Raw genomic sequence first — 25,212 nt, forward strand, 5'->3', positions numbered from 1 at the left:
TTGTATTACCACCTTAGAAAAGCAGGAACATGAAAGGAGCAAAGCAAGGACTTTTCTCTAAAGGTTCAGGTAAGGCAATCAAGTTCAAAGAAAACAAAAATGGTAAAATAGAAGAAAAAAGTTTTCCTTAAAGCAGATGAAATTAAAGAGATACAGTGCAACATTTTCAGATTTAAGTAATGTGATGATCATAATGGTATGGTCATGTATAGTGGTTCTCAATCACCAGGAGCACATGAACTACATTCAAGTGGTAAGTGGTGTTACCCTTAAAAATTCCAGACTTTATGAAGAGATATTTTTATATTTCAAGGAATGTTGGACCATATACTTTACTGATACTCTTCATTGGAAATAAAACCTATAAATCATTCAGACTGAAAGTATGATGTTACATTAAATTGAAGTTTTAGATATAAAGTGGTACTAAAAGTGGGAAAGACCAGTTAGTGGTACTCATTTCAAATAATTATGAAGCACTGATGTACAGTATATGATGGCTGATACATTGTTCAAGTTCTGTGATATAACAGAAGGTACAAGAAGAGGATTTACATCTTGAAAGAGATAGTTCCTGTGTTCCTACGATGTACAGTCAGCTCCTTGAAAGACCATCCACATACCCAAAGAAGGGAAGTGCAAACCTCTTTATAAACTTTGATTCTGCTCAGAGTTGACAGACCTCCCTAACTGCTCCATCCATAAACAAATTAAATAGCCATGGCAACATCACAAACCCCTGTTGCATACCAACCTTCACTTGAAACTGTTCATTCTTCTCTCTATCCACTCATACACAAACCCTACACTCTTGAGAAAAACTCACCACTTCAAGCAGTTTTCCTCCCATATAAGACCTTCCAAAAGGCATCTCTGTCAACCCTATCTTTTGTTTTCTCCAGATTCATAAATGCCACATATGAATCCTTCTGTTTCTATAAGTATTTCTATCACACATTCTCTAAAGCAAACAGCTGATCCACATCTTCTACCACTTTTGAAACCAAATATTTACTCCTAAATCTGATAATCTGTACATGTGTATACCCTCTTAATCATGACTTTTCCATACAACTTACGAGGTACACTCAATATACTTATACCTCCAGAGTCTGAACATTCACCTTTATAATGTATAATATATACATTTCACCCATCCTCAGGTATCTTACCAAGATCCATACATATACTGATAATCTAAACCAACTAATCAACAACATAGTCACCTGCTTTCTGAAGGAATTCAAGTGCATTGCCATCCACTTCAGCTGTCTTGCCACATTTGATCTTATGCAAGGCTTTCATCACTCTTTTCATCAAACCACTTTCCAAGACTCACTTCACATACCCCTCAACCAAAACAACCTACATCTCCCATCTTATAGTCAAATGCACCCTTCTAAGTCCTCACCTCATCCTTACCTGTTACTGCTTCCCCTTGTGCCCCCTTGCCATCAGTGATGTTCATATTTGTTCTCTTGTTTTTCTCACGCTATTAACCTCCTTCCAAAACATCTTATTCTTCCTGAAGTTTACTGATACTCACTCACCATAACTCTCATTTGCTATCTTTCTCAACCCCTGCACCCTCCTCTTGACCTCCCACTGCTTTCTCTTATATGTCTCCCAGTCATTTGCTCTCCTTCCCTGTAAGTACTCCACCATTTACCCTTCTCTGTAATTAGCAACTTTACTTTCTCATTTGACCTCTCACCCAGTCACCTTCCACAACACTGCTTCCCTAAATATCTCCCATTCCCCACCCACTCCCCATGGTTTGTTTATTACAACTTTTGCCATTCTGTACCCATACCTGGAATGTATGTGAAATGAAAGTCATAGAAAGTGGTTTGGTGAAGAGAGATGAAACGTGGCAAGGTAGCTGGAGTGGATGGTATTGCAAGTGAATTTCTTATGACAAGGGATGACTATATTGATGATTCATTGGTTAGGATTTTCAATGTATGCATGGATCATGGTGGGTGCCTGAAGATTGGCTGAATGTAAGTATAATGATACTGAATAAAGGCAAGGAGAACAAAGGAGAGTGTTTGAACTACTAAACAGTATAATGACACTGTATAAAGGCAAGGAGAACAAAGGAGAGTGTTTGAACTACTAAACTACAAAGGTATGAGTTTGCTGTGTGCCTAGTATGTTCCAAGGGAAAGTGGCTATTGAGAGGGTCAAAGCATGTGCAGAGCATCAGATTGGGGAGGAACAACATGGTTTTAGAAGTGATAAGAGGATGTGTGGATCAGGTGTTTCCTATAAATAATATGTGGATCAGGTGTTTGCTTTAAAGAATAAGTGAGAAATACTTTCAGAAACAGAGGTATGTGTATATGGCATTTGTGGATTTGGAGAAAGCATATGACAGGATTTATAAAGATGCTTTGTGGATGCTTGTATGAATATGTGATGTGAGAGGAAAACTGTTTGAAGCAAAGAGAAGTTTGAGTAAGGGGAGAGGAGAGTGAAAATGAGTGGTTGGTCTGTGGCAGTGGTGTGTGATGTCACCATGGCTTTTTAATTTGTTTATGGATAGGGTAGTGAGGGAGGTAAATGCATGAGTCTTGAAAAAAGTAGTGAGTATGAAGTCTACAGAGGGTGATGGGCTCTAAGAAGTGAGTCAGTCATTTTTTTGCTGATGACATAGCACTGATGGTAAATTCAAGTGAGAAACTGCATTTAGCACTGAAGTCTGAGAGAATGCAAAAAAGGAGGAAATTGCAAGTAAATGTGAATGAAAGCAAGGTTTTTAACTTTACTGGGGTAGAGGGAAAGATTAGCTGGGGTGTGGGTTTGAATGGAAAAATTCTGGAGACAATTAAGCATTCTTTTTTAGATACCTAGGAGTGGACAATGCAGTGAACAGAACAATGGAAGTAAAAGTGAGTTAGGGGGCAAAGGTTTTGGGAGTACTGAGGAATAAATGGTAAGAAAGGTTCTTATCTGAGAGGGCAAAAATGTGTTGGTTTAGTAGTTCTAATGATGTACTAACGTGAGGTGTGGGCTATAGATGAGTGTGCTGAGGATGATGGATGTGATGGAAATTAAATGTTTAAGGATGATATGTGGTGTGAAGCAGTTTGAGTAAGTAATAAAAGGGTAAGAGAAAAGTGTGGTTATAAGAGGAGTAAAGTTGAAAAGGCTGAAGAGGGTAAGCTGAAATGGTTTGGACATGTGGAGAGAATGAGAGGAAAGTTTGACAAAGAGGATCCACATTTGTCAGAAGTGTAGGGGACAAGAACTGGGATGGAAGGATGGGGTGAAAAAGATTTTGAGTGCTCCTAGACCATACTGTACTGGCCTTACACTTGAAACTATGACAGGAGTCATGAAATGTTATGTTTCTGTTTACTTCTAAGGAATTATACTACTGGTTTCTACTTTTGTTCTTCCCTTGCTATGAACTTTGCCTAGCTTACTGGTAATTTACCTGAGCAGTATAAGAGAACTTTTAGACAAGCTAAGAACATCAGCAAGAAACTGATAAATGCTGAATTAGCAGTCATATTCAATGAAACATATGCACCCTCTCCCTGACATTTGTCCGAGTTCTGTTCAGGAAGATCCATCGGATCTCAAAATGGATTCAAATCATATGCATGTCAGTATGGCATGTAGAATTTGTATATCTGCACAGCATTCTTTCATCCTACTCAATTTCTATCATGATTCTTTCATTTTTTATTAACTAGCTTTATTATATGATTATTTCTTTTGTCCTTTTATTTATGATTCTCTAGTTCATATTTCATAATTTGACTTTCTAATTCATATTTTTTATGGTTGTATGTATGGATGGTTGTAAATCGCATAGGTTATAAATAGGGGATCAGGTGTGTAGGAGGATATTGATTGAGGGGGTAAAGGCATGTACAGAACATCTGATTGAGGAAGAGCAGTGTGGTTTCAGAGGAGGTAGAGGATGTGAGGATCAAGTGCTTGCTTTGAAGAATGTATGTGAAAAATACTTAGAAAAACGGATGGATTTGTATGTAGCATTTATGGATCTGGAGAAGGCATACGATAGGGTTGACAGAGATGCTTTGTGGAAAGTATTAAGAGTATATGGTGTGGGAGGTAAGTTGCTAGAAGTGGTGAAAAGTTTTTACTAAGGATGTAAGGCATGTTTATGAGTAGGAAGAGAGGAAAGTGATTGGTTCCCAGTGAATGTCAGTTTGTGGCAGGAGTTCGTGATGTTTCCATGGTTGTTTAATTTGTTTATGGATGGGGTGGTTAGGGAGGTGAATGCAAGAGTTTTGGAGAGAGGGGCAAGTATGCAGTCTATTGTGGATGAGAGGGCTTGGGAAGTGAGTGAGTCATTGTTCCCTGATAATACAGTGCTGTTGGCTAATTCGGGTAAGAAACTGCAGAAGTTGGTGACTGAGTTTGGTAAAGTGTGTGAAAGAAGAAAGTTGAGAGTAAATGTGAATAAGAGCAAGGCTCTTAGGTTCAGTATGGTTGAGGGGCAAGTGAACTGGGAGGTAGATTTGAATGGAGAAAAACTGGAGAAAATGAAGTGTTTTAGGTATCTGGAAGTGGATTTAGCAGCGGATGGAACCATGGAAGCGGAAGTGAGTCACAGGGTGAGGGGAGAGGGCAAAGGTTCTACAAGGGTTGAAGGGCCACAACAGAAAGCCAGGCTCGCATGCAGGATGGCCCAGCAGGTGACACTGCTATGCTGCCCCAGCTGTTTGTGGGCACCCCTGTCTGCCTGCATGACATCACTTTGAAAGTGTGGGACAGGTCGGGCATGGTAGTGGAGGTGAAGCCGCATAGACAATACTCAGTGAAGCTGGATGGCGCCTGTCTTTGTGAAACCAACATCACCTACACCCCTGGGTTTTCCCAATACCCACAACACCCATGGGTTAAGGGAAGCACTTATCAGCAGTGGCTTTGACCCAAGGTGTGGTGACACCCAGCCTCAGGAGGTGGCACCTTCACTGTGTGAAACAATGCCCCATACACTGGTAAGATTATGTTTGTGGTAGCTCCAGTTAAGAGTGAACACACTAATTTGTTATGTCATTTTTTGTTCTGCTTGCATGTAAAGGAAGTGTATTGTTGCTGAGCATTGATTTGGGTGTATATTTGCCTTATGCATTGTTGCATTTTAATTTCATTCTTTTTTGTTTTCTTGTTTTTGATTTTGTATGTGTAAAAAAGTTTTTATCGAGGATGTAAGGCATGTGTACGTGTAGGGAGAGGAAAGTGATTGGTTCTCAGTGAATGAAGGTTTGCGGCAGGGGTGTGTGATGTCTCCATGGTTGTTTAATTTGTTTATGGATGGGGTTGTTAGGGAGGTGAATGCAAGAGTTTTGGAAAGAGGGGCAAGAATAAAGTCTGTTGTGGATGAGAGAGCTTGGGAAGTGAGTCAGTTGTTGTTTGCAGATGATACAGTGCTGGTGGCTGATTCATGTGAGAAACTGCAGAAGCTGGTGATCACTCAAAATCTTTTTCACTCCATCTTTCCACCTCCAATTTGGTCTCCCACTTCTCCTCGTTCCCTCCACCTCCGACACATATATCCTCTTGGTCAATCTTTCCTCACTCATTCTCTCCATGTGCCCAAACCATTTCAAAACACCCTCTTCTGCTCTCTCAACCCCGCTCTTTTTATTTCCACACATCTCTCTTACCCTTACGTTACTTACTCGATCAAACCACCTCACACCACACATTGTCCTCAAACATCTCATTTCCAGCACATCCACCCTCCTGCGCACAACTCTATCCATAGCCCACACCTCGCAACCATACAACATTGTTGGAACCACTATTCCTTCAAACATACCCATTTTTGCTTTCCGAGATAATGTTCTCGACTTCCACACATTCTTCAAGGCTCCCAGGATTTTCGCCCCCTCCCCCACCCTATGATCCACTTCTGCTCCCATGGTTCCATCCGCTGTCAGATCCACTCCTAGATATCTAAAACACTTTACTTCCTCCAGTTTTTCTCCATTCAAACTTACCTTCCAATTGACTTGACCCTCAACCCTACTGTACCTAATTACCTTGCTCTTATTCACATTTACTCTTAACTTTCTTCTTTCACACACTTTACCAAACTCAGTCACCAGCTTCTGCAGTTTCTCACATGAATCACCCACCAGCGCTGTATCATCAGCGAACAACAACTGACTCACTTCCCAAGCTCTCTCATCCCCAACAGACTTCATACTTGCCCCTCTTTCCAAAACTCTTGCATTCACCTCCCTAACGACCCCATCCATAAACAAATTAAACAACCATGGAGACATCACACACCCCTGCCGCAAACCTACATTCACTGAGAACCAATCACTTTCCTCTCTTCCTACACGTACACATGCCTTACATCCTCGATAAAAACTTTTCACTGCTTCTAACAACTTTCCTCCCACACCATATATTCTTAATACCTTCCACAGAGCATCTCTATCAACTCTATCATATGCCTTCTCCACATCCATAAATGCTACATACAAATCCATTTGCTTTTCTAAGTATTTCTCACATACATTCTTCAAAGCAAACACCTGATCCACACATCCTCTACCACTTCTGAAACCACACTGCTCTTCCCCAATCTGATGCTCTGTACATGCCTTCACCCTCTCAATCAATACCCTCCCATATAATTTACCAGGAATACTCAACAAACTTATACCTCTGTAATTTGAGCACTCACATAATAATAATAAAATGTGTTAAAAAAAGTAACATTTGGTTACCAAAATCTTATGAGGGGGATTAGGGTTAAGTGTGTGGTATGACAGTTGGGCAGTGGGCACTGGAAGCATGGGAACACCTGCCAGATAGTTGGAGGTAGGAGTCAGACTGAGATAGAGGTGATGCAACCCCTCTCCTGTGAAAAGTTACTTCTTTGTAATAAAGTGAGGACGGACTACCTGCTTTCATTGCACCTCTTACAATCACTTGATGCCATTTTGAATTGTAAGGATTGCAAAATTATTTAATATATAGTCACAATTCTAAAATAAAAGAAACACTCTGCATATAACCTGATAGCTGAAGGCAGACTGAGACCGAAACAAAGCGCATCTACCCCATGCTACCAAAAACGTGTGATATGAAATGTGCATGGTGCAGCATTTGAGTTTAAATTTTCTTATTTTTAATCATTATAAATTAATGTACAGTATTATCATTCATCTGTTAAATTGGGTCTGTTAAATTGAGGGTTTACTATACTTGGAACAACTGAAATCAATATGGCTGTAATCCCTGCAGGCAGAAAAGGTGTATCATTACTTGCACTTGGAAAATCCTAGAAGGCATGTTTCCTAACCTACACTCAAATACTTCTCTATTGGCACAACTAGCATGATAGACACTATAAAACAATACCCATATGATCAAAAAGTGCAATAAGCAAAACAAGAGGAAATAATTTAAATATCTGGGACCCAAGACTACTCATCTCATTGCCTGCACACAACAAACACTATAGGATGCACAAAGGAGAAATTTATGAAGACCCTGGATATTTACAAAGTGTAGGAGGCCAGCCTGGCTGTAGTGGTTATGTATGCCTGCAGGCTGCAGCTTCAAAGAGCTTGGTCAACTAGTGATCCAACACAGTGGTTTGGACTCAGCCTGGGCTGTAGGGGTAGAAGACTTCCAAAGACAACACCATGGAAGCTCATGCTTCTGCACTGCCCTCCAACAAAAGATAGCCCTCCCAAGATCCTACATGTTTCTCTGAACTGTCTTTATAAATCTCTTTCTTATACCATGAAGAATGTGTTCCCCATAATTCCACTCTTTTAGTTCCCAACTGTTAAATCACAGCAAATCCCAGCATAACTGAAATTTCCTAACAGACATTTTATTCAGTGGTAGTAGGTGACAACTAGCAATGATAGAAAGGCCCACAGGGCTTGGTTGTGAACAGGAAGCTGTGGTGTCAGTTCATTACACAAGACAGCATGAGAAGGATGTGAGTGAAAGCTGCCTTTCTTCTTCTGGCACTACTCTGTTAACATGAAAAACAATGATCAAGTATGAAAAAAAAGTAGGTGGCAACTAACAATAATGAAATCCACTATCCACCTAAGTATCACCTACTTGGATATAAGAAAATTTAATGAACGCCTGACACAAAAGGTTCATAATAAAGGAAGGAAGCAGACACTGAATGAACAAACCTCCCGTCAGTTAATTTTGAACACATAACCACAGTATCTCTATGGTTTCCTCTAGCCTTTTTCTAACTTGCCTGTAGGACACTGTAGAGATTGGCTTGCTGTTTGATCCCATGCCTTTGACTACAAAAACCAAAGACCATCACTGAGTTAATGTTTGTTGTAGTTTGTTTGACTTTTAATGAAGGACTACCACTGTTTTGATGAGGAAATACATTGGAAACCTTCTCAAAGTCTGATTTAAACACAAGTTGTTCACATTTTTATTGGAAATACAAAACTAACATCAGATTATTCGGTTAAAGTGTTATTCCCTTACTACAACAGCAAAGAACCTGAGACTCTTCTCATTCCCTGGATGATAAGCATGCTTATCAAAATGAGTGAAGAGTGTTTTACCTCTCTTGGAACAGCTATTTGAATTTTTCTCAACAGTGATACCCTCATTGTAAGACTTATTGGTTAAACTTATAGAATTATGTAGACAGACTTAAAATCTGAATGTAATTTCTACTGGATAAACTTTTAGGACTTATATGAATGTATTTTATTTTTATTTTATTATACTTTGTCGCTGTCTCCCGCGTTTGCGAGGTAGCGCAAGGAAACAGACGAAAGAAATGGCCCAACCCCCCCCATACACATGTATATACATATGTCCACACACGCAAATATACATACCTACACAGCTTTCCATGGCTTACCCCAGACGCTTCACATGCCTTGATTCAATCCACTGACAGCACGTCAACCCCGGTATACCACATCGCTCCAATTCACTCTATTCCTTGCCCTCCTTTCACCCTCCTGCATGTTCAGGCCCCGATCACACAAAATCCCTTTCACTCCATCTTTCCACCTCCAATTTGGTCTCCCTCTTCTCCTTGTTCCCTCCACCTCCGACACATATATCCTCTTGGTCAATCTTTCCTCACTCATCCTCTCCATGTGCCCAAACCACTTCAAAACACCCTCTTCTGCTCTCTCAACCACGCTCTTTTTATTTCCACACATCTCTCTTACCCTTACGTTACTCACTCGATCAAACCACCTCACACAACACATTGTCCTCAAACATCTCATTTCCAGCACATCCATCCTCCTGTGCACAACTCTATCCATAGCCCACGCCTTGCAACCATACAACATTGTTGGAACCACTATTCCTTCAAACATACCCATTTTTGCTTTCCGAGATAATGTTCTCGACTTCCACACATTCTTCAAGGCCCACAGAATTTTCGCCCCCTCCCCCACCCTATGATCCACTTCCGCTTCCATGGTTCCATCCGCTGCCAGATCCACTCCCAGATATCTAAAACACTTCACTTCCTCCAGTTTTTCTCCATTCAAACTCACCTCCCAATTGACTTGACCCTCAACCCTACTGTACCTAATAACCTTGCTCTTATTCACATTTACTCTTAACTTTCTTCTTCCACACACTTTACCAAACTCAGTCACCAGCTTCTGCAGTTTCTCACATGAATCAGCCACCAGCGCTGTATCATCAGCGAACAACAACTGACTCACTTCCCAAGCTCTCTCATCCCCAACAGACTTCATACTTGCCCCTCTTTCCAAAACTCTTGCATTTACCTCCCTAACAACCCCATCCATAAACAAATTAAACAACCATGGAGACATCACACACCCCTGCCGCAAACCTACATTCACTGAGAACCAATCACTTTCCTCTCTTCCTACACGTACACATGCCTTACATCCTCGATAAAAACTTTTCACTGCTTCTAACAACTTTCCTCCCACACCATATATTCTTAATACCTTCCACAGAGCATCTCTATCAACTCTATCATATGCCTTCTCCAGATCCATAAATGCTACATACAAATCCATTTGCTTTTCTAAGTATTTCTCACATACATTCTTCAAAGCAAACACCTGGTCCACACATCCTCTACCACTTCTGAAACCACACTGCTCTTCCCCAATCTGATGCTCTGTACATGCCTTCACCCTCTCAATCAATACCCTCCCATATAATTTACCAGGAATACTCAACAAACTTATACCTCTGTAATTTGAGCACTCACTCTTATCCCCTTTGCCTTTGTACAATGGCACTATGCACGCATTCCGCCAATCCTCAGGCACCTCACCATGAGTCATACATACATTAAATAACCTTACCAACCAGTCAACAATACAGTCACCCCCTTTTTTAATAAATTCCACTGCAATACCATCCAAACCTGCTGCCTTGCCGGCTTTCATCTTCCGCAAATATCTCTGATGCCTGTTCCCAACTGGAACTCCCTCAAGGGTGTGGCCAGAGCAATAAAGTCTCTAGAACTAGCAAACTCCAATGCTGCTTCTTAGCCTTTAGCACCTCACCCATAACAAACCATTCAGCAACTGAATGTATAAATAAAACCATAAAATCCATGTTACATTAAATCGAAACTAAGTTAAGTTTTGATCGCTAGATGAAGTTCCTGGAGGTGCACATTAGTTTTATATTAATTTCTACAAGTGTTTCAATTAATATGGCTAATTATGTCTCAGTTTAGATAAACACTTTGATCATTTTGGAATTTCACAAATTTCATTTTGCAGTAATTCTATAATGTGCTCTTTGTAAAATATGGCCAAGGAAGCACAATTTAGAGCATTTCTATTTTTTGTTTAATGCATGTTGAAAAATATGGCAATAGTTCAAGGGCTCTGAGGATCAGGGGAAACATAAGGTTAAGTAACACACAAAAAGTGAAATACTTTTATAAATCGACACCTTAACTAACTTACTGCATCCTGAATTTACCCAGTTTTCAATGTTATTTATAAAGAATATGTAATGGTACGGTTACTGTTTTAAGCATATCCAAATGCCTAAAACAACCAGTGACTACATGCAAATTCAATTCAGCAAACCTTTTGGTTATGTGCAGCCATAAAAGATAATCTCCCAATACCTCTTCACTATAAGAGCAAAAATTATATAGAAATCTAGTGCTAGGAGTGTCTGACTTTACCAACTGTACTATTTGATATTAAACCCTATGTTTTCTCTGATCTTTACAGCCCTCACCATTATCATCATATGAAAAATTTAAATGTTCCAAATCACCCTCTCCTAATTGTGATAAATGATAGTATTCTATATGTACACATAGTATATCATTAAACTTTAGAGAAAATAAAAAGATATTTTGGAAGGAGGTAAATAACATGCGTAAGACAAGAGAACGAATGGGAACATTGGTGAAAAGGGCAAGGGGGGAAGTAATAACAGGTAGTATGAAGTGAGAAGGAGATGGAGTGAGTATTTTGAAAGTTTGTTGAATGTGTTTAATGACAGAGTGGCAGATGTAGGGTGTTTTGGTTGGGGTAGTGTGTGAAGTGAGAGGGTCTGGGAGAATGGTATGGTGAACAGAGAAGATGTGGTAAAAGATTTGCGGAAGATGAAATTCGGCAAGACGGCGGGTTTGGATGGTACTGCAGTAGAATTTATTAAGAAAGGGGGTGACTGTGTTGTTGACTGGTTGGTAGGGATATTCAGTGTATGTATGGTCATAATGAAGTACATGAGGATTGGCGGAATGCATGCATAGTGCCATTGTACAGAGGCATAGGGGATAAAGGTTTGATGGGTATTCCTGGGGAATTATATGAGAGGTTATTGATTGAGAGGGTGAAGGCATGTTTCGAGCATCAGACTGGGGAAGCACAGTGTGGTTTCAGAAGTGGTAGAGGATGTGTGGATCAGGTGTTTGCTTTGAAGAATGTGTGAGAAATATTCAAAAAAACAAATGGATTTGTATGTAGCAGTTATGAATCTGGAGAAGGCATATGATTGGGTTGATAGAGATGCTTTGTGGAAGGTCTTAAGAGTATTTGGTGTGGGAGGTAAGCTACTAGAAGCAGTGAAAAGTTTTTACCATGGATGTAAGGCATGTGTACGCATAGGAAGAGAGGAGAGTGATTGGTTCCCATTGAAGTTTGGTCTGCGGTAGGGGTGAGTGATGTTCCCATGGTTTTTTAATATGTTTACAGATGGGGTGGTTAGGGAGGTAAATGCAAGAGTTTTGGAGAGAGGGGTGAGCATGCAGATTGTTGTGGATGAGAGGGCCTGAGAAGAGAGTCTGTTGTTTGCCAATGGTAGCTGATTTGAGTGAGAAACTGCAGTTTGGAAAAGTTTGAGTTTGCAAAAAAAGTGTGTGAAAAGAGAAAGTAGAGAGTGGATGTGAACAAGAGCAAGGTTAGGTTAGGTTCAGTAGGGTTGAGGGACAAGTTAATTAGGGCTGGTGACAGAAATGGATGGAGTCAGCATGTATGAATATGTAAATGTGTATATATGTATATGTCTGTGAATGTATATGTATGTATATGTTGAAATGTATAAGTATGTATATGTGCATGTGTGGGGGTTTATGTATATACATGTGTATGTGGGTGGGTTGGGAAATTCTTTCATCTGTTTCCTTGCGATACCTCACTAACGCTGGAAATAGCAATAAAGTATTATGAATAAATAATTTATAATCATTTTATTATACTTTGTCATTGTCTCCCGCATTAGCAAGGTAGCGCAAGGAAACAGAGGAAAGAATGGCCCAACCCACCCACATACACATGTATATACATACACATCCACACACGCACATATACATACCTATACATCTCAACGTATACATATATATACCAACACAGACATATATATATAAATACATGTACACAATTCATACTGTCTGCCCTTATTCTTTCCCGTCGCCACCCCGCCACACATGAAATAACAACCCCTCCCCCTGCATGTGCGCGAGGTAGTGCTAGGGAAAGACAACAAAGGCCCCGTTCGTTCACACTCAGTCTCTAGCTGTCATGTATAATGCACCGAAACCACAGCTCCCTTTCCACATCCAGGCCCCACACAACTTTCCATGGTTTACCCCAGATGCTTCACATGCCCGGGTTCAATCCACTGACAGCACATCAACCCAGGTATACAACATCGTTCCAATTCACTCTTTTCCTTGCATGCCTTTCACCCTCCTGCGTGTTCAGGCCCCAATCACTCAGAATCTTTTTCACTCCCATCTTTCCACCTCCGATTTGGTCTCCCACTTCTCCTCATTCCCTCCACCTCTGACACATATATCTCTTTGTCAATCTTTCCTCACAAATTCTCTCCATGTGACCAAACCATTTCAAAACACCCTCTTCTGCTCTCTCAACCACACTCTTTTTATTACCACACATCTCTCTTATCCTTTAGTTACTTACTCGATCAAACCACCTCACACCACATATTGTCCTCAAACATCTCATTTCCAGCACATTCACCCTCCTCTGCACAACTCTATCTATAGCCCACGCCTCGCAACCATATAACATTGTTGGAACCACTATTCCTTCAAACATATCCAGTTTTGCTTTCCAAGATAATGTTCTCAACTTCCACACATTCTTCAATGCTCCCAGAACTTTCGCCCCCTCCCCCACCCTATGATTCACTTCCGCTTCCATGGTTCCATCTGCTGCCAAATCCACTCCAAGATATCTAAAACACTTTACTTCCTCCAGTTTTTCTCCATTCAAACTTTCGTCCCAATTGACTTGTCCCTAAACCCTACTGTACCTAATAACCTTGCTCTTATTCCCAGTTACTCTCAGCTTTCTTCTTTCACACACTTTACCAAACTCAGTCACCAGCTTCTGCAGTTTCTCATACGAATCAGCCACCAGCGCTGTCTCATCAGTGAACAACAACTGACTCACTTCCCAAGCTCCCTCATCCACAACTGAATGCATACTTGCCCCTCTTTCCAAAACTCTTGCATTCACCTCTATAACAACCCCATTCATAAACAAATTAAACAACCATGGAGACATCATGCACCCCTGCCACAAACCTACATTCACTGAGAACCAATCACTTTCCTCTTTTCCTACATGTACACATGCCTTACATCCTCGATAAAAGCCTTTCAGTGTTTCTAACAACTTGCCTCCCACACTATATATTCTTAATACCTTCCACAGAGCATCTCTATCAACTCTCATATGCCTTCTCCAGATCCATAAAAGCTACAACAAATCTATTTGCTTCTCTAAGTATTTCTCACATACATTCTTCTAAGCAAGCACCTGATCCACACATCCTCTACCACTTCTGAAACCACACTGCTCTTCCCCGGTCTGATGCTCTGTACATGCCTTCACCCTCTCAATCATTACCCTCCCATATAATTTACCAGGAATACTCAACAAACTTATACCTCTGTAATTTGAGCACCCACTTTTATCCCCTTCATATTTTTTATGGGATGGCCCTGATTAGGGCCTCAGCTGCCTATGCTGTCTCAGCTTAAAAATAAAAAGTCAGAGACCCAGTTTACTTTTGATAATTATGTTCATATTACCAGTTTATTATCTTTCTGTTCCTATGTTTTTTTATGATGATGTAACATGATGTCCATTCCAATGATATGGCACTATTATGTATGTTTTCCACAACTGCCCAATAAAATTCTCAAAACACACCCAGAAAAGCAAATTAGTGTCATAATTAGTATAATTCCAAGAAGCAGACTGTATATACTATACTTCTGCAGGGGTATTTTCTTGATTTTACTGAATTCTGCTTGTGTTTCTTTGTATCCCTGTATTTAAACAGTTATGTTTTGAGATACCTAGTGCTAAAGCATGGGTAAACTTTTAATTAATATATTTTTTAATACAATTAATATGCAAGAAACACTAAAGTTGCTCTCTGCCAGTGGCCTGTTAAGAGAGAGACACTATAGGATAAGCAGCAGCATTAGGGTTAACCATTCATGGAGACTTTTGCCATGGCCACCCCTTTGAGGGAGTTCACAGAGGGAGCAGGCATCAGAGGTATAGATAAAATAAATGACCTCAGAAGATGTATGATAAAACTGAAAGAGTGCTAGAGATGAAAAGAACATACTCAAACCTCACAAACTTCACCTGTGAGATATATCTTAATTCTTAGCATTATGCCAAACATACCAACGACACAATCATCAAATTCCTTCCACTATAAAGGTTGCTTTCTGCTGGAAGGAAGGAAACACACTCAGCGAACACGGTTTATGGAGTCAGTGGAAAAGACTCCCTGCAACTAAATGGATAGGAAGCAATAAAAAGTCTAGTTTTGCTCTGCATGGCTATTTACCTTGGATACCAATTTTGTTCTGCAGCACTAGCATAGTATTTACAGACAACAATATAAATTGCAAAGTATGATTTGGAGCATTACATTCTATTAAATTAATCAAATAAGCAAATATAGGTATATTGCAGAAACTGTAGGGTTGACGTAAAAACCTCACCTAACCTCTGTTACTGTCAAGATATATCTCAAATTTCATCATTCTTGTCAAGATGTACCGCACAAGTCACACCCAAGATCGACCACCAGCAAAACAGCACCAAATGTCACTATGGTATAGATTAAGGTGTGTGTCAGTGTGTGTGTGTGTGTGTGTGTGTGTATGTATACATACATAAGAGAAAAGACATGATACATACATGTAAGGTAAGTCATAGGGCAACATGAGTGTAAAACTCTCTGTAAAACATAAATAGTAATCAAACCAAGAGGGCATGTAACCCCCAACAGCATACAAGTTTAATGGCCATATATTTCTACTGTCATTTCACCTACTACATAAGAATATGTAAGTTTTTAAAGATAATGTTTCTATTTACATGTGTATTAACACATTTTGCATTCATTAACCTCATATTTTGCCTTATTCAAAATTATTCAATAAAAAACTAAGGTACATAATTATCATTATATTTTCTACTTACTACACAAGCAATAAAGGAACAAAATCAATTACTATACCAAATTCTTATCAGTGCAAAACTAAACTAGTAAATCTGTGGATTTTAGTTAAGAACACAAATTAAAAGTCATTCTAAGTAGCAAGCTTCACCTGTCTGTACCCTACATTGTCCCTCATCATCAAAGCTCTCCCTACCATTAATGAAAAATGAACAGTTACAAATGCCATAAATCATGTACCACGGTCTAAATCACTTATGCTGATAAGGGATTGATACACTACTGTCACCACAAGCAACAGTCTCCAGTTCGGGAAAGTCAATGTGTAATGGGGAGCAAGTATTTTAATTATCATAGAAGACCAACACTTGAGGAAGAAATGATAGAAAATAATTCTGGTACCAATGGAATCCTAACAATATGAAGAGAGCATGTAGGGCAGGGCTATTCAATTACTTTTGGAGTAGGGTCAGATGAAACAAATTAATGGAAGGGCCATACACTTATTTTGCCTCCATTTTTTTTTCCTCTAAACATTTCATTCAACAAATTATTACAATTGAATCACATGTTTCATTCAGCTAATTAAAACAGCTGGTCATGATAAATATCTATGTAAAATTTTGTAAGCACTTAAATAAACACATAATTTCATTTAATGATCATAATTCTCCCAAGTCTGTCAAAGGTCCACTAAAAACGCACAAGGTCCAGATTTGGCCTAGGGCAGCATCTGTAACTAAGTCAAATTTTAAATTTTCACGTAGTGGGCTGGACTTTGCAATAAAGACAAATCAAAATGAATGGCTGAGAGATATGTAATGCATTCGTAAAAACTCGTTCAAATCTGACCATTATAAAACGAACAGGAGGAATGCCCATGGTATCTTGACATCAAATTCTAATGTCCTTGTGTGAAATGCTAGGTCATCATTAAGGTGACCCTCCAAAGAATGGTTGACAAAAAGAAAATTATCAGGTGCTTGTTTGAATTTTTTCTATAAACCAAATGAAGCTGTAATACGAGACTAACCTGTCTATGGAGTCTAGAAATGCCTATTTTCCTTTATCATTTTTGTGCTCCACAATGTTTCCATGGATTGTAATGTCTGAATCCCGGACTTGTATAAATTCGAGTTTTGATGTCGAAATAAATTCAGTTTCAAATTAATGCTCATGTGAACTGTCCCATACCATGAATCAACAGATTCCCACATTACCCCATCTGAACTCAGTTTCCCTTCCATACTTAATGGAATCATCGCATTTTTAAGTAAATATCTAGATAATGAATTCTAGTAAGTATCACAATTCACGTGACATCTGAAACGTGGAAAAGGCAAGTAAACTTTATATTTCACGTTTTACACAAATCTAAACCCCCACACCTGCTCCTCTCCTCGTAACCCCACCACTAGCGATTTAATAATAATATAAAAAGCAGTTTTAAGAGTGAAAAAGAAAAATCCTACACTAAAAAATCACTCTTTAAAGAGGCAAAAACGATATCATGAGCATAAATTTGATAATGACCCGAATAATGGAGAGTTGGAAACGTAGCGAATTACCGGGTGAGATCCATCCCAAATCCTCATTTTCAAACCTTCAATAATACAATTATCTCAGCTAACACCAAAGTGTCTGTTCGCCCAGCAATACTTCCGTAGTCTCCCACCCTGTGTAGATGAGGCGAGGTTAGCATGGCCATTGACCTGGATTGCTTCCTCCGCCTCCAAGGATCATGTGGTGACCTTGACCTGACCCCTTCCTCATACGTTATCAATATACGTGTCTCCCAGACACATAAACCACCTCTGTCATGTGCCTCTACACTACAACTTATGCAAGTAAATAGGTAGCCCTTAAAAAGCAATTCAAATCACCAACATACCGAAAATTGAGTCGAATCGAGGTCAAGTGCTCTCCATGGTTTAGCAATATTGGAGTTAGGAGATACGGATGCAAAATATTTATCTTAGGGGGTAAGTCCTAAAATAATTACTATCAAAAAAAAAGATCATTCATATTACATTACTTACATTTGTACATATTCATATACATGTACATGAATATGTACATTTGTACATGTATTTATATTTGCTTTGTCGCTGTCTCCCGCGTTTGCGAGGTAGCGCAAGGAAACAGACGAAAGAATGGCCCAACCCGCCCACATACACATGTATATACATACACGTCCACACACGCAAATATACATACCTTTACATCTCAATGTACACATATATATACACACACAGACATATACATATATACACATGTACATAATTCATACTGTCTGCCTTTATTTGTACCCATCGCCACCTCGCCACACATGGAATAATAACCCCCTCCCCCTCATGTATGCGAGGTAGCGCTAGGAAAAGACACCAAAGGCCCCATTCGTTCACACTTAGTCTCTAGCTGTCACGTAATAATGCACCGAAACCACAGCTCCCTTTCCACACCCAGGCCCCACAGAACTTTCCATGGTTTACCCCAGACGCTTCACATGCCCTGGTTCAATCCATTGACATCACGTCGACCCCGGTATACCACATCGTTCCAACACTCTATTCCTTGCACGCCTTTCACCCTCCCGCATGTTCAGGCCCCGATCACTCAAAATCTTTTTCACTCCATCTTTCCACCTAAAATTTGGTCTCCCACTTCTCCTCGTTCCCTCCACCTCTGACACATATATCCTCTTGGCCAATCTTTCCTCACTCATTCTCTCCATGTTCCCAAACCATTTCAAAACACCCTCTTCTGCTCTCTCAACCACACTCTTTTTATTTCCACACATCTCTCTCACCCTTACATTACTTACTCGATCAAACCACCTCACACCACATATTGTCCTCAAACATCTCATTTTTAGCACATCCACCCTCCTGCGCACAACTCTATCCATAGCCCACGCCTCGCAACCATACAACATTGTTGGAACCACTCTTCCTTCAAACATACCCATTTTTGCTTTCCGAGATAATGTTCTCGACTTCCAAACATTCTTCAAGGCTCCAAGAATTTTCGCCCCCTCCCCCACCCTATGATTCACTTCCGCTTCCATGGTTCCATCCGCTACCAGATCCACTCCCAGATACCTAAAACACTTTACTTCCTCCAGTTTTTCTCCATTCAAACTTACCTCCCAATTGACTTGACCCTCAACCCTACTGTACCTAATAACCTTGCTCTTATTCACATTTACTCTTAACTTTCTTCTTTCACACACTTTACCAAACTCAGTCACCAGCTTCTGCAGTTTCTTACATGAATCAGCCACCAGCGCTGTATCATCAGCGAACAACAACTGACTCACTTCCCAAGCTCTCTCATCCACAACAGACTGCATACTTGACCCTCTTTCCAAAACTCTTGCATTCATCTCCTTAACAACCCATCCATAAACAAATTAAACAACCATGGAGACATCACACCCCTGCCGCAAACCTACATTCACTGAGAACCTATCACTTTCCTCTCTTCCTACACGTACACATGCCTTACATCCTCGATAAAAACTTTTCACTGCTTCTAACAACTTGCCTCCCACACCATATATTCTTAAAACCTTCCACAGAGCATCTCTATCAACTCTATCATATGCCTTCTCCAGATCCATAAATGCTACATACAAATCCATTTGTTTTTCTAAGTATTTCTCACATACATTCTTCAAAGCAAATACCTGATCCACACATCCTCTACCACTTCTGAAACCACACTGCTCTTCCCCAATCTGATGCTCTGTACATGCCTTCACCCTCTCAATCAATACCCTCCCATATAATTTACCAGGAATACTCAACAAACTTATACCTCTGTAATTTGAGCACTCACTCTTATCCCATTTGCCTTTGTACAATGGCACTATGCAAGCATTCCGCCAATCCTCAGTCACCTCACCATGAATCATACATACATTAAATAACCTTACCAACCAGTCAACAATACAGTCACCCCCTTTTTTAATAAATTCCACTGCAATACCATCCAAACCTGCTGCCTTGCCGGCTTTCATCTTCCGTAAAGCTTTTACTACCTCTTCTCTATTTACCAAATCATTTTCCCAAACCCTCTCACTTTGCACACCACCTCGACCAAAACACCCTATATCTGCCACTCTATCATCAAACACATTCAACAAACCTTCAAAATACTCACTCCATCTCCTTCTCACATCACCACTACTTGTTATCACCTCCCCATTAGCCCCCTTCACTGAAGTTCCCATTTGCTCCCTTGTACATATTCATATAAAATGATGAAGAAATAAGAGTTGTACTACATAGGTCTATTTAATTCTTAGAATATTAAATGCACTGAGGAATGACATAAATGCTAGGCTATACACCTGCACAGCACTAGTTATGCTGTTTCTTCAAGACAATTAGGAGGGCGATTTCGGTGTGTATATATTTTGTCTGTGATGTATTTCATGAGGGTGATAAGGGGGAGGGGATTAACTGTGAGTAATGGTTTACTGAGGTGTGAGACAAGGGTCCCATCCTCATAACTCTAATGTTTTGAGCTCAGGGTGAATTACATCACTCGCCTGAACTGACCAGCTTTGGACTATGCTTAGGTCTCCTTGTATGTGGATGCAGTCCTTATCACTTTTTTTTTTCCATTTCTTTTGTGACTTCCGCATCATCTGCAAACATATCAAGCAAGTCATATACAGAGAAGAGAAATGGTCCCATAACTCGATTCTTCAGGCAATTCATATAAACAAATCAAGAAGAGGAATGGCTCCAAAACCGAGCCTTCATGCAAGGTATATACAAAAGGATCACAAACGGTGATGGTCACAGAAGCGAACCTTGTGACACTGCGCTGGTCATCTCGACCCACACACAGCAGACTCCTTTGACATACGTCCTTTGTTCCTTTCCACTGAGTAAAATCCATTCATTTCAAGGAATGTTCCCTTTCATTCCTACCTGGTGACCCAGATGAATCAGTTTCCCATATGTGGGATGGTATCAAATGCTTTCCGGTAGGTCATTGTGTGTTTTACCGGACTCCACCTGCAATGTGGCTGTACCACAAGTGAAAAGAAGTCTCACTAACGAATCATTTGCTCCAAAGAAGCCCATTATTTCCTTGCTAAAGAACTTTGTTGTATATACAAAAAAAAAAAAAATGGCATTAAACCATTGTTTACTTCTTACCTGTTTTTGCAAAAAGTGGCCAGCCATGTTGGTTCTTTCTCATGCATGAAAAATACTTTATTGGTTGTCCTGCTTGCGAACAGAGAATGGACAAAATCAAGAAATCTTTTCGCACAAGGTCTAATCAACCTGGAAAAGAGAATATTGGAAGAAAATATATGGAAATAATACTTTCCGCTTCTCGGCGGATTGGGAGTTGTGAAGTTTAGGGAAACTGACGATAACACGGAGCTATTTGTGTCATTATTTCTACCATGTTTTCTTTCAAGGAAGTTTTTAACTGTGGTTAAAGCAGCAGAAAGACATATTTGATTCTTAAACTCCATCATGATATATGTAGGTGTTGAGGGTAGGGGGTGGGGGGTAACATATGATTAGGTCATGTTTGAAGCATTAATCTACATATGTCGACTACTCACAAATGAAGTGAACAAAGAAAGTACAGTTATATGAAAAAAAAAAACACGAAAGATTCTGTGAACTTTCCATGTTAATTGTGGACGGCAAAATAATGTGAACCGCAGATCTGAAGCCCAAAAATATTGATCAAGTCTTTCCATAAAGATATCTATGGCTTCTGCTTTCAACCAATCTAATTGGTAAAGATCATTTAGTATGTTAATTGGTATGGATCATTTAGTATGTTAATTGGTATGGATCATTTAGTATGTTAATTGGTATGGATCATTTAGTATGCTAATTGGTATGGATCATTTAGTATGTTAATTGGTAAAGATCATTTAGTATATTAATTGGTATGGATCATTTAGTATGCTAATTGGTATGGATCATTTAGTATGTTAATTGGTATGGATCATTTAGTATGTTAATTGGTATGGATCATTTAGTATGTTAATTGGTATGGATCATTTAGTATGTTAATTGGTAAAGATCATTTAGTATATTAATTGGTATGGATCATTTAGTATGCTAATTGGTATGGATCATTTAGTATGTTAATTGGTATGGATCATTTAGTATGTTAATTGGTATGGATCATTTAGTATGTTAATTGGTATGGATCATTTAGTATGTTAATTGGTAAAGATCATTTAGTATGTTAATTAGTATGGATCATTTAGTATGTTAATTGGTATGGATCATTTAGTATGTTAATTGGTAAAGATCATTTAGTATGTTCATTAGTAAAGATCATTTAGTATGTTCATTAGTAAAGATCATTTAGTATGTTCATTAGTAAAGATCATTTAGTATGTTAATTAGTAAAGATCATTTAGTATGTTAATTAGTATGGATCATTTAGTATGTTAATTGGTATGGATCATTTGGTATGTTAATTGGTAAAGATCATTTAGTATGTTAATTAGTGAAGATCATTTAGTATGTTAATTAGTGAAGATCATTTAGTATGTTAATTAGTATGGATCATTTAGTATGTTAATTGGTATGGATCATTTGGTATGTTAATTGGTATGGATCATTTAGTATGTTAATTGGTATGGATCATTTAGTATGTTAATTGGTATGGATCATTTAGTATGTTAATTAGTATGGATCATTTAGTATGTTAATTGGTATGGATCATTTAGTATGTAAATTAGTAAAGATCATTTAGTATGTTAATTAGTATGGATCATTTAGTATGTTAATTGGTATGGATCATTTAGTATGTTCATTAGTAAAGATCATTTAGTATGTTAATTAGTATGGATCATTTGGTATGTTAATTGGTAAAGATCATTTAGTATGTTCATTAGTAAAGATCATTTAGTATGTTAATTAGTATGGATCATTTAGTATGTTAATTGGTATGGATCATTTGGTATGTTAATTGGTATGGATCATTTAGTATGTTAATTGGTAAAGATCATTTAGTATGTTCATTAGTAAAGATCGTTTAGTATGTTCATTAGTAAAGATCATTTAGTATGTTAATTAGTAAAGATCATTTAGTATGTTAATTAGTATGGATCATTTAGTATGTTAATTGGTATGGATCATTTAGTATGTTAATCAGTAAAGATCATTTAGTATGTTAATTAGTATGGATCATTTAGTATGTTAATTGGTATGGATCATTTGGTATGTTAATTGGTATGGATCATTTAGTATGTTAATTGGTATGGATCATTTAGTATGTTAATTGGTAAAGATCATTTAGTATGTTAATTAGTATGGATCATTTAGTATGTTAATTGGTATGGATCATTTAGTATGTTAATTGGTAAAGATCATTTAGTATGTTCATTAGTAAAGATCATTTAGTATGTTCATTAGTAAAGATCATTTAGTATGTTCATTAGTAAAGATCATTTAGTATGTTAATTAGTAAAGATCATTTAGTATGTTAATTAGTATGGATCATTTAGTATGTTAATTGGTATGGATCATTTGGTATGTTAATTGGTAAAGATCATTTAGTATGTTAATTAGTGAAGATCATTTAGTATGTAAATTAGTAAAGATCATTTAGTATGTTAATTAGTATGGATCATTTAGTATGTTAATTGGTATGGATCATTTAGTATGTAAATTAGTAAAGATCATTTAGTATGTTAATTAGTAAAGATCATTTAGTATGTTAATTGGTAGGATCATTTAGTATGTAATTAGTAAAGATCATTTAGTATGTTCATTAGTAAAGATCATTTAGTATGTTAATTAGTAAAGATCATTTAGTATGTTAATTGGTATGGATCATTTAGTATGTTAATTGGTATGGATCATTTAGTATGTAAATTAGTAAAGATCATTTAGTATGTTAATTAGTATGGATCATTTAGTATGTTAATTGGTATGGATCATTTGGTATGTTAATTGGTATGGATCATTTAGTATGTTAATTGGTATGGATCATTTAGTATGTAAATTAGTAAAGATCATTTAGTATGTTAATTAGTAATGGATCATTTAGTATGTTAATTGGTTATGGATCATTTGGTATGTTAATTGGTATGGATCATATAGTATGTAAATTGTAAAGGATCATTTAGTATGTTAATTAGTAAAGATCATTTAGGTATGTTAATTGGTATGGATCATTTAGTATGTTAATTGGTATGGATCATTTAGTATGTAAATCTAGTAAAGATCATTTAGTATGTTAATTGGTATGGATCATTTAGTATGTTAATTGGTATGGATCATTTCGTATGTAAATTAGTTAATGATCATTTAGTATGTTAATTAGTAAAGATCATTTAGTATGTTAATTGTATGGATCATTTAGTATGTTAATTGGTATGGATCATTTAGTATGTTTATTGGTATGGAATCATTTAGTATGTAAATTAGTAAAGATCATTTAGTATGTTAATTAGTATGGATCATTTAGTATGTTAATTGGTATGGATCATTTAGTATGTTAATTGGTATGGATCATTTAGTATGTAAATTAGTAAAGATCATTTAGTATGTTAATTGGTATGGATCATTTAGTATGTTAATTGGTATGGATCATTTGGTATGTTAATTGGTATGGATCATTTAGTATGTAAATTAGTAAAGATCATTTAGTATGTTAATTGGTATGGATCATTTAGTATGTTAATTGGTATGGATCATTTAGTATGTTAATTGGTAAGGATCATTTAGTATGTAAATTAGTAAGATCATTTAGTATGTTAATTGGTATGGATCATTTAGTATGTTAATTGGTATGGATCATTTAGTATGTTAATTGGTAAGGATCATTTAGTATGTAAATTAGTAAAGATCATTTAGTATGTTAATTGGTATGGATCATTTAGTATGTTAATTGGTATGGATCATTTGGTATGTTAATTGGTATGGATCATTTAGTATGTAAATTAGTAAAGATCATTAGTATGTAATTGGTATGGATCATTTAGTATGTTATAGTATGATCATTTTGTATGTTAATTGGTATGGATCATTTAGTATGTAAATTAGTAAAGATCATTTAGTATGTTAATGGTATGGATCATTTAGTATGTTAATTGGTATGGATCATTTAGTAGTATGTAAATTAGTAATAAAGATCATTTAGTATGTTAATTGGTATGGATCATTTAGTATGTTAATTGGTATGGATCATTTAGTATGTTAATTGGTATGGATCATTTGGTATGTTAATTGGTATGGATCATTTAGTATGTAAATTAGTAAAGATCATTTA

At 37.7% G+C, this 25,212-nt stretch overlaps 1 protein-coding gene across 2 annotated transcripts in view; it reads right to left on the reverse strand.

The window, feature by feature from the left end:
- LOC139745709 (uncharacterized) overlaps nt 1-18,571 on the reverse strand; it is a 509,563-nt gene extending 490,992 nt beyond the window's left edge. For both annotated transcript variants that reach the window (XM_071656153.1, XM_071656152.1), the window contains exon 1: nt 17,831-18,571. The gene's annotated coding sequence lies outside the window, so the exon portion shown is untranslated. The remainder of the gene's footprint in view (nt 1-17,830) is intronic.
- Nucleotides 18,572-25,212: the final 6,641 nt, after the last annotated feature.

The sequence above is a fragment of the Panulirus ornatus genome, chromosome 62, assembly GCF_036320965.1.
Source record: "Panulirus ornatus isolate Po-2019 chromosome 62, ASM3632096v1, whole genome shotgun sequence".
Lineage (NCBI taxonomy): Eukaryota > Metazoa > Arthropoda > Malacostraca > Decapoda > Palinuridae > Panulirus > Panulirus ornatus.